General features: G+C 44.5%; 1 protein-coding gene across 4 annotated transcripts in view; it reads left to right on the top strand.

Annotated features, from left to right (window-relative positions):
* Positions 1-6,093: 6,093 nt before the first annotated feature.
* USP9X (ubiquitin specific peptidase 9 X-linked) overlaps positions 6,094-8,597 on the top strand; it is a 249,024-nt gene continuing 246,520 nt past the window's right edge. For 2 of the 4 annotated variants that reach the window (XM_051985022.1, XM_051985020.1), the window contains exon 1: positions 6,094-6,185. The gene's annotated coding sequence lies outside the window, so the exon portion shown is untranslated. The remainder of the gene's footprint in view (positions 6,186-8,597) is intronic. The other 2 variants (XM_051985023.1, XM_051985021.1) reach the window with 1 other exon arrangement.

The following is an 8,597-nucleotide window of genomic DNA, read 5'->3' as shown; positions in this document are numbered from 1 at the left end:
ACTGTTCAAATAAATCCTTTGACCACTTATTAATTGGGAAATGTTTTTTATTTTTGTTTCCTATGCAACTTACATATCAGACCTTTTTCAGAGATATTTGATGCAAAGATTTGTTTTTGCCCAATTATTCTTATTCTAAGCTATGTTGACTTTGTGTAAATTATTTTCCATTTTATATAATATCAAAAGTATATTTTTTTGTGATTTTTCTGTTTAAAATTCTCTTATTATAGTTGTGAGAAGTCCATTCATTTTCCTCTAATCTTTAAATATTTTGTTTTAGTAATCATTTTGAGCTTATTTAGGTATATGTTGTAAATTGCTGCTCTAAATCCTTAAAAAAAATTTTTAAATTAAAATGTTTTCCAGTTTTTCTAGCAGCTGCTAGTGAACCCTCCCCTAAAAGTTTTTTTTTTTTTTTTTTTGGGGGGGGAAGCATTTATTGAACTTTGGGTTAATGAGTTTAACTTTTTCCCTTATTTTTGGAAAGTCTGTTGCATCGCTTTTTAAAATTTTTTAACTAATGCCAAATAATTTTGATTAATACATAGTATAGTTGGTTTTCCTTCCTTTGTTCCTACTTTTTCCTTATTTTTCTTGAGATTATACTTTTTGCTCTGTCAATAAATTTTATTGTTTTGTCTGGCTGTATGAAGTAATACTTTGATTAGGTATAGCATTACATTGAATTTTTAGTCTTATCATCTATTATGTTAGTTATAATTACACTAAAGTATTTAACACAGGCACTTGGAGATGTGGTTCTGCAAGTTAGGGGACAATTCTGAATTAAAGATATGGAATTGGGAGTTATCTGGGCAGCAATGAGAACTGAAGCTATCAAGATGAATGAGAATGCTAAGGGAGAGAGTGTAGAGTGATCAAAAATAGGACAGAAAAATAAGCACAAATTATGGAAATGTGTTAACATAATAAACTTAACAGACATTTAATGGAAAACATTTTAAGATTTAATTATCAGGGAAAGTAAAACTTAGTTGAAATTAAATGTTACACTTCAATTGGACTTCTATTTCTGAACAGGTGAAAAAATAGAGAAACCAAAACTAGTAACACTAACTATAAATTCAAATGTTTAGAAAAACTGGTCTCTATTTTGAGTACCAAAATCATATGGGAGGAGATTTCAGATATGTGTTTTGCCATAGGAGGGGTTAACTGTGAGGGCTATGTTTCAAGTCTTTCCATAGCTGTGACAATAATTGGTCTAATTCCAAATTATGTATCATTTAATTATAGGCTTTTGGAGATCATCTAGATCCATACCAACCCCCTTATTTTACAGATGAGAGAATCAACAGAGATGAAAAGTGACCTTAGAGAAGGTCCCACAGGTAATATTAGTCAGGGGTTTGAACTCTAAACCCAGTGTTCTTAGTTATGCATACTGACTCCTCAGGATTATCACTTAAATGGATATAAGAGCAGGATATGAAGTACAATTGAGGACATGATCAAGGAAAACAATTTTGCTATCCAATCCAAGCAGCATGCATTAAGCAAAGCGCTATATTAGATACTAGGAATACAAAGACTTAATAAAAGTAGTCTCTAACTTCAAATTTTTATTATCCATTCTATCTAGCAGGCCCGAGGCTATATGCTTCACATTTATCCACCCCAGACATCTTGCTATCAGCCTCAACAACTGTCAGTCCCTCCCCTTCGGAAACAGCACCCTCTGGATCTGACCTCCGGATCAGAGGAATACTGCAACTCTGCCCTGGGGCTAAGGCATCCTGATTGGTTAATGACTGAGTTGCAAACTCACCTAACTTTATCTCTAGCTAGTCCTAGATCTTGCTTCCTCTAGCAATCCAGCCTTATTGAATTGCCACCTACCTGGCCGCCCTTTGAACTGTCTGTAGTAATCAAATCCATACTACCATTGCTTCTGGAAAAGATCTTAATAATCAACTATCCCATAGATTCATTTGTTCTTTTGACTACCTTGATCAAAACGCTCTTCCTCGGCTACCACTTCCTTATTTGAATGCAAGCTCCTTGAGAGATGGGACTGTCATTTTTATATTTGAATCTCAAGCAACAGTGTCTAGCAGGAATTAGGTGCCTAATAAATTTTTCATTCATTTTGTTGGGAGTATACAGCATACTATAATTTGATAGAGTGAACACTAACAAAAAAGGATTAGGAATCACTTGAAGTACATAAGTTGAACTTGAAAGAAGCTAGGAATTCTCAGAGTCTAAGGCTGGCATGAGGACATCATATAGAGTTGTAATATAAATTTTTAAACTTAGAGAATAGCTAGAAGAGTCTGGATATAATGTAGAATGAATTAAGGACTTTCAATACTAAAATGAAGAGATAGTATTTTAATTAAGATTTAATAGAGAATTACCGAAGATTCTTGAGTTGAGAAATATAGTCAGATTTATGCTTTATATTATTTTGACAGCTGTGTTCAGTACTGGTAAGGAGAGACAGACCTGGGAAGCCAATTAAGAAACTATATATAAGAAACCCATTTTAAAAGGGGCTGACCTGGAGTAAAGGTAGATTAATTGGAGAGCTCAAAAATGGATATTTAAATGTGGAAGTAGAATCAATATGATTTATACAACTAATTAAATGTATGGACGGAAAGAGTCAGAGATGCCTCTGAGATTACAAACTTGGGTGATTGAAAGAATTCCCCCAACAGAAAAGGGGAGATTTAGAAGAGAAACATACTTATATTTTAGTCATGATGAGTCTGAGATGCCTACTTAGGAGATCCAGCAGGAAAGATATTGGATTGGATTCATGTTTAAGAATATTGATGGTCTTACTTTTCCCAGTCCCTGGTTCCCACCCCCACCCCCACCCCCACTGCCTGTTATAAACTAGAATGTGATAGCATTTCTAAAGGCATTAAGTATTTCCATATACTGTTTTAAATTTTCAAGTATGTTAACATGTACATATTAATAGCTATCACTTACGTAGTGCTTGCTGTGTTCAGCAATGTAATAAGTACTTTATAAATATGATTTCTTAACAACCTTATTATCCCCAGTTTTACAAATGAGGAAGCTGAGGCAAACAGATTACTTGTGCAGGGTGTCACAGAGCTAGTGTCAGGCTAAATTTGAACTCAGGTCTTCCTGATATTAGGTCCAGCACTAAATCCAGGGTACCGTCTACCTTTGTAATATGGCTTTATAACATCCAATATCTGGAAATAAGAACCTGTCCAAGTATTCAGTATGCATTTATTGTTTTCTTATGTGTCAGACATTCAAGTATTCAGATTTTTAAAAACTCTAGGGGCTTCCAGAGGGACTGGGAGTGAAGAACAATTCACATACACAAATAACTCCATTAGTTGGTAGAATAGGTCAACTGCAAAATAAAAGTTCAAAACAGGAGAAATCTGAAGAGGGAGCAATTGCTTTTCTTGGGGATAGCACCTACAATTTAATTGAGACTGTCTCCAAGCTTAAGTGTTCTCGTAGAAGGAAAAAGTTTAATTTTTTAAAAATTCCAGATCACAGATCTGGAACTGGGACTTCAGAAGACAAGTATGTCCAATTACCTCATGTCATAGAGGAAGAAACTGTGGTCCACGGAGGCCAAGTACCCATTTGTACCAGGTGGTCTGAGTCCTTAGTCTCCGTTCTTTCCCTAGGTCCTAAAGTCTTTCAACTGCTCCCACAAAAAATTTCAAGGTTAAAGACTCTGTAACTTAAGATGCAATTTGGTAAGCATCAGTGCTTTTACACAAAATTTCAATTTTGACAGACTTAATAGACGGTCACAACCTCTGCATTGAAGGTTTGCAAAATGTTTTATAAATATTTCGTCCTTATTACTCTGAGAACTATTATTTTCATTTTACAGAAGAATCTAAGAAGAACAGTTAAGTGACACTATTTTATGCATGGAATACTGTCTTCTAAAAACCTGAATTTAATGAATACTCAAATTTCGACTCATTTAAAACGCGACCAGTAACAATTCATGGCCAAAAACAACCTTGAATAGTGAGCATGGCTCTAGTTCTCTTCGTCCTCTTTACTAGATTTTACAAGCTTGCATTTTTTCATTTGAGGAGACGGTTTAGAAACTCTGCTGGGCTCCTGCCGAGAGTACAAGCCCCAGACCAGAAGCAAGACAAGGCGCGAGGTCGAAGCCGCTAAGCTGAAGCAAACTCTCGGCTGGGCTCCTCCTCCCAAGGGCTGGCGGCAGAGTACGCTTCCAACAGAGACATAGACGCTAAACAGTGCCGGATCTGTCAGCCACCCCTCTCCCTATCTACTCCGCACAGACCGGCACGGTACGGTAGGATACAACATTTCTAACCCCTCATTTCGGCGCTCTCCCCCGACAGGCTCCAGTCTCAGCAATAAGCAACATGACGGGGAGGGGAGAGAAGAAACACCCAATCAGCGATGCCTCTTCACCCCGAGTTCCGCTGGAGAGTCGCGTGAATCTCCTCCTTCCTCAAGCCGGGAAAAGGGGGAGGGGGGGCTGGTTGACGTCATCATCCGGGCTCTCGCCGGCGACGGCGCGGTTCACAATGGAACAAAAACAAGCGGCAGAAGTGAAACTGTCGGGACGCAGCTGCGTCCTGCGCGATTAACCCGTCTAATCCATGGCCCCAGCCCGACGCTTCCACCCCTGTAACCCCACGGCCGCCACCCAAGCCCGACACCATCCTTCCATTCACTCTTTTCTTACACCTACCTCCAGGTCTTGGACCCTTTTTTTCCCCCACGTGTCATCGTCCCTCTCCCTTAGTAGGACACCCTTCTCCTACCCCCATTCCCCTCTCGGTGGCCCTTGGGTCAGATCCTTCGAACTACCTCCGCCCTCCCGCCGCTTTGGTGCCCGGAGGGTGGGGGAAATTACGGCACTAGCCGCAGCGTGACCCGAAGATGGGTGGGTTCAAGATCAGGATAGCAAAAGGAGGAGCAAGTCCTCCAGCGGGCTTCCTTTCCCGCCTTATGCCCCCTGGTCGCAGCCCCTCTTGAATAAGGAGGGGAAGACGAGGGGTGGTTTTTCTGTTCTCCCGGGGCCGAAGCTTTGGCGTTCCGTACACGCGCTTCCAAGATACGCGAGACCGGAGCGGTGCGCGCGCTATCTCGGGACCACAAGCACCAGCTGGGGCGGGGGGGAGGGGGGAAGAGGAAGGAGGGGAGAAGGGAAGTGCATGTGGGGTGGGGGGTATAGGGGAGGGAGGAAAGGGAGGGCAAAGGGGGAGGGACTAGGCGGGGGCGGGGGGACACGGGGCTCAGGGTGGCGCTTGGGCTGGTGGGAGTCTGCGCCGCCGCCGCCGCTGCCGCCGCCGCCGCCGCCGCCCGAGCGTTTTTTTTTTTTTGGTCCGCCATATTGACGAAGACGGGACTAAGCGGTAGCGAACGGGACTTTCAGCCGCTGTCCGTCAGGAGCCGCATCCTCACTGTCCCCCAGTCGCACAGGCCTCAGGCGCCGCCTAGCCCCTCCCTGCCCCACGCCGGAACCTGAGCCCGTCAGCCGGTCCTCCCTCCCGTCAGCCCGCCGCCTTTCCCACTAGGGAGCGGGGCCGTACCCGCGCCGGGTACTGTTGTTGGAGCCCCAACTAACAGCTAGGGAGGAAGCGGGGCGGAGGCAGGCCCGAAGCGGGGGCAGCAGCAGCAGCAGCAGCAGCAGCCGCCGGGAGCAGAAGCCGCCGCTGCGGGGAGGAGGAGGAGGAGGAGCAGGAGGAGGTGACGCAGGAGAAACGCACCTCCCGGTGCCCGCCCGTCCGTCCGTCCGTCCGTCCGAGCCCGGCTAGAGCCCCGGCGCCAGGAAGAGCCGCCGCTAGCGGAGCCGGAGGCGGCGGCAGAGACTGCTGGACCGGCGCGGAGAGCCGAGCACCCCCGGGAGTCCCTTGGTGCGGGTGCCTAGCTGTGTCCGTCCCTTCCGCCCTCCCCCTTCCCTCTTCCTCTCCCCGCGCTCACACCCCCGAGCCGCGTCTCCTCCTCGGAGCCCCGGCTTTCCAGCTGCCTCTTCCGCAGTCCGCTGCCCGTGGCCTTTGCCTTCCCCCACTCCGGGGGGACGGCGATGCCCCTTCGCTCGTCCTGTGCCCGGGGCTGAGCCCTCCCTCCTTCGTTCGCAGCCGCTTTCCAGCCCTAGGCCGCCGCCGCCGCCGCCGCCTCGTTGTGTTCTCGGTGTAGGGAGAAGGCGCCTGTGTTGTGCGGTGAGTACCGACCCCTCCCCGGGCGCTGCGCCTCCCGGCATGAAACTGCAGGATCGGGGGCTGGGGGAGGCGGAGGGTTGGGGGTGTGTGCGTGTGTAGGAGCGCAGCGCCGGGTCTACACCCCTATCTCTCCCCGGAGGCTTGAGCTTTTCTCCTGCCTCTTCTCCGCCCAGTGTTCCCGCTCCTGGGCAGGGTGGGGTGGCAGGTTGCGTGCGGGGAGTCGGGGTTCGGGGTCCGCGGCGCCTTCGCTCCAGGCATTTCGGAGCCTGCCCGGGTTGCCCGTGCGTCTGTTCTCGCGTGTGTCTGTGTGTTTGTGTGTGTTTTGGGCTGTAAGGGAAAATGGCTGACGGCTTCGTCCCTCCCCCTCCTCCCCCTTCCCGTCCTGTCTGGGCCCAAGGAAGAGGATGGAGGCTTGAGCCGCGGCGTGTGCTCCTTGACATTACCCTGGGCAGCCTTGTCAGCCACCCTGCCCGCTGGAGGATCCGGCTTGTCGCGGACCAGCTTCCTCTTGCCTCTCTCCGGGCTCGTTCCACTTGACACCAAACGCCATTACTGAGGTGGAGTGATTTGGAGCAATGGAACTAGGCCCCAGCTACGCCTGGATATCAGGCCCGAGTCCTCGTCCACCCCCTCCCTCCCTCCCTCCTTCTTTTTCTCCTTCCCTCCCTCCCTTCCTCCTTCCTTCCTTCCTCCCTCAGTCCCTCCTCCTGCTCAGATAACCTGCAATTTCTTTGGAGCTCTCATCCTGCTTGGACGTCTGAAGCAGGCTTTCTGTCTCACGTCCCCGTCCTTCACTGTCCCTTAATTTGTTAACTGAAAAGAATCTTTGAGTGCCGAAACCGGTCTTCAACTTGCTTCAGAAGACCCTTCAGCTGCCCATTTATTCCTTCCTGTGCAAAGTTAACGCTCCTAAACGATAGTTATTACTAATAAAATCTGGTATCTATATGATGAGAACCTAAAGTTTGGCATTTTTTTTGTATTTTCTCAGTGACTGTGCTCATAGACTAAATAGCATGGTGCAGGTGTATACATGTTATATGAGTTGATTATGTACATTTGTTCAGGTTCCTGTGTTAGCTGAAAAAAGCACAGGAAAATGATAAGATTGGTCATAGTCTTTAGGATATAATTTTAGAGAGTGTTCTAAATTGAAAGGCTACTAGATTTTTCACCACAATTTACTAGCAGATACCCTTATGTAGCATATTTACTCTTTGTAGGAGTTGACTAAACTAATTGTATGAATAAAAGGTCTATTTTGGGAAGGAACTTTCTGATTTATGTGAATTAGAATGGTGTGTTTAAAAAGCTTCCTACAAGAGTATATTATTGTCCCTGTATGGTTAGTCAAGTAACTGTTACTAGGTGCTTAAGACTTTTTAATTAGTCATTCTTAACTTTCTTGGAGTAATGGTTGAAAATATTGTCTTGTTTTGATACATTACCTTGAAGTATTATGGCTAAACAGACTGGTTACTAACTACCTTTCTCCTTTAACTTTAAAAATATGCTTAAAAATCCTTGATGTATTGTAATTCAAGAATTCAGAAGGCTGCCATCTTGGCTTCATACAATAAATAACAATAAATGCTGCTGGTTTTAAAGCCTTCTAAAAGAAAGACATCTTTGGTCCTGGTTTTTAAACTTTTGTGATTTAAGTTTCATTATTACCTTGTTTAGGGACAGAGTCTAAGGTAGGTGGAAGTATAGTGTTTAAAGTGAACTCAGAACGTAAAGCTTTTTGGTAAGTTGGTGTTATATTAAATTTTTGAAAGATATCAATTTGAAAAACTTTGGAGAGGAGTGGGACGAATTCCTTTCCCCTGCTATCTTGCAAGTACCCTCTATTTTTCTTCTGGGGATTTATTCTTTTTGCTTACTTCTTTTCCAGAGTTACACTTTTAACAAGGACTTTTCTACTTTAAAAAAAAAAAAAAAGTATTTCCTTTCAATCTGTTAGCTGTTTTTAGATCACTGCTGCTGTTTGTTTGTTGACCTTACTTTTAGTGAAGGTGCAACTACAACTGACAGAACGGACTAGTCCAAAACCTGAACTTTTGTGATTCTGCATTCTTTGAGTAGTTTGAAAATGAGAATTCTTTCAAGTTCTCTTCCTTCCTTCCTTTCTTTCCTTCGACCTGTTCCTGAGAACTCTTTGTCAGTATTAGATAGATAAGGGTGGTGAAAATAAGCAAGTAATTGGAATTTTCTTTGGATCCTTTTTTCTTTGGTATGTCCAAATACCTTTTGCTAATATTTCAAGGAAATTGACACAATAGTAATTTCAATTTAGCTTTTTGAAAACAAGTGATCTTATAGGCTCAAGCCTTTTTTGGTTGATCTCTTTTGGTTTTACATCACTTACATAGGATGTTCTAAAAGTTTGGGAATACCCTGCATTTCCCATCT

The sequence above is a fragment of the Antechinus flavipes genome, chromosome 3 (genome assembly GCF_016432865.1).
Source record: "Antechinus flavipes isolate AdamAnt ecotype Samford, QLD, Australia chromosome 3, AdamAnt_v2, whole genome shotgun sequence".
NCBI classification, from domain to species: domain Eukaryota; kingdom Metazoa; phylum Chordata; class Mammalia; order Dasyuromorphia; family Dasyuridae; genus Antechinus; species Antechinus flavipes.
Note: the sequence above shows the minus strand (reverse complement) of the source record. Positions and strands in the feature narration are given on the sequence as shown.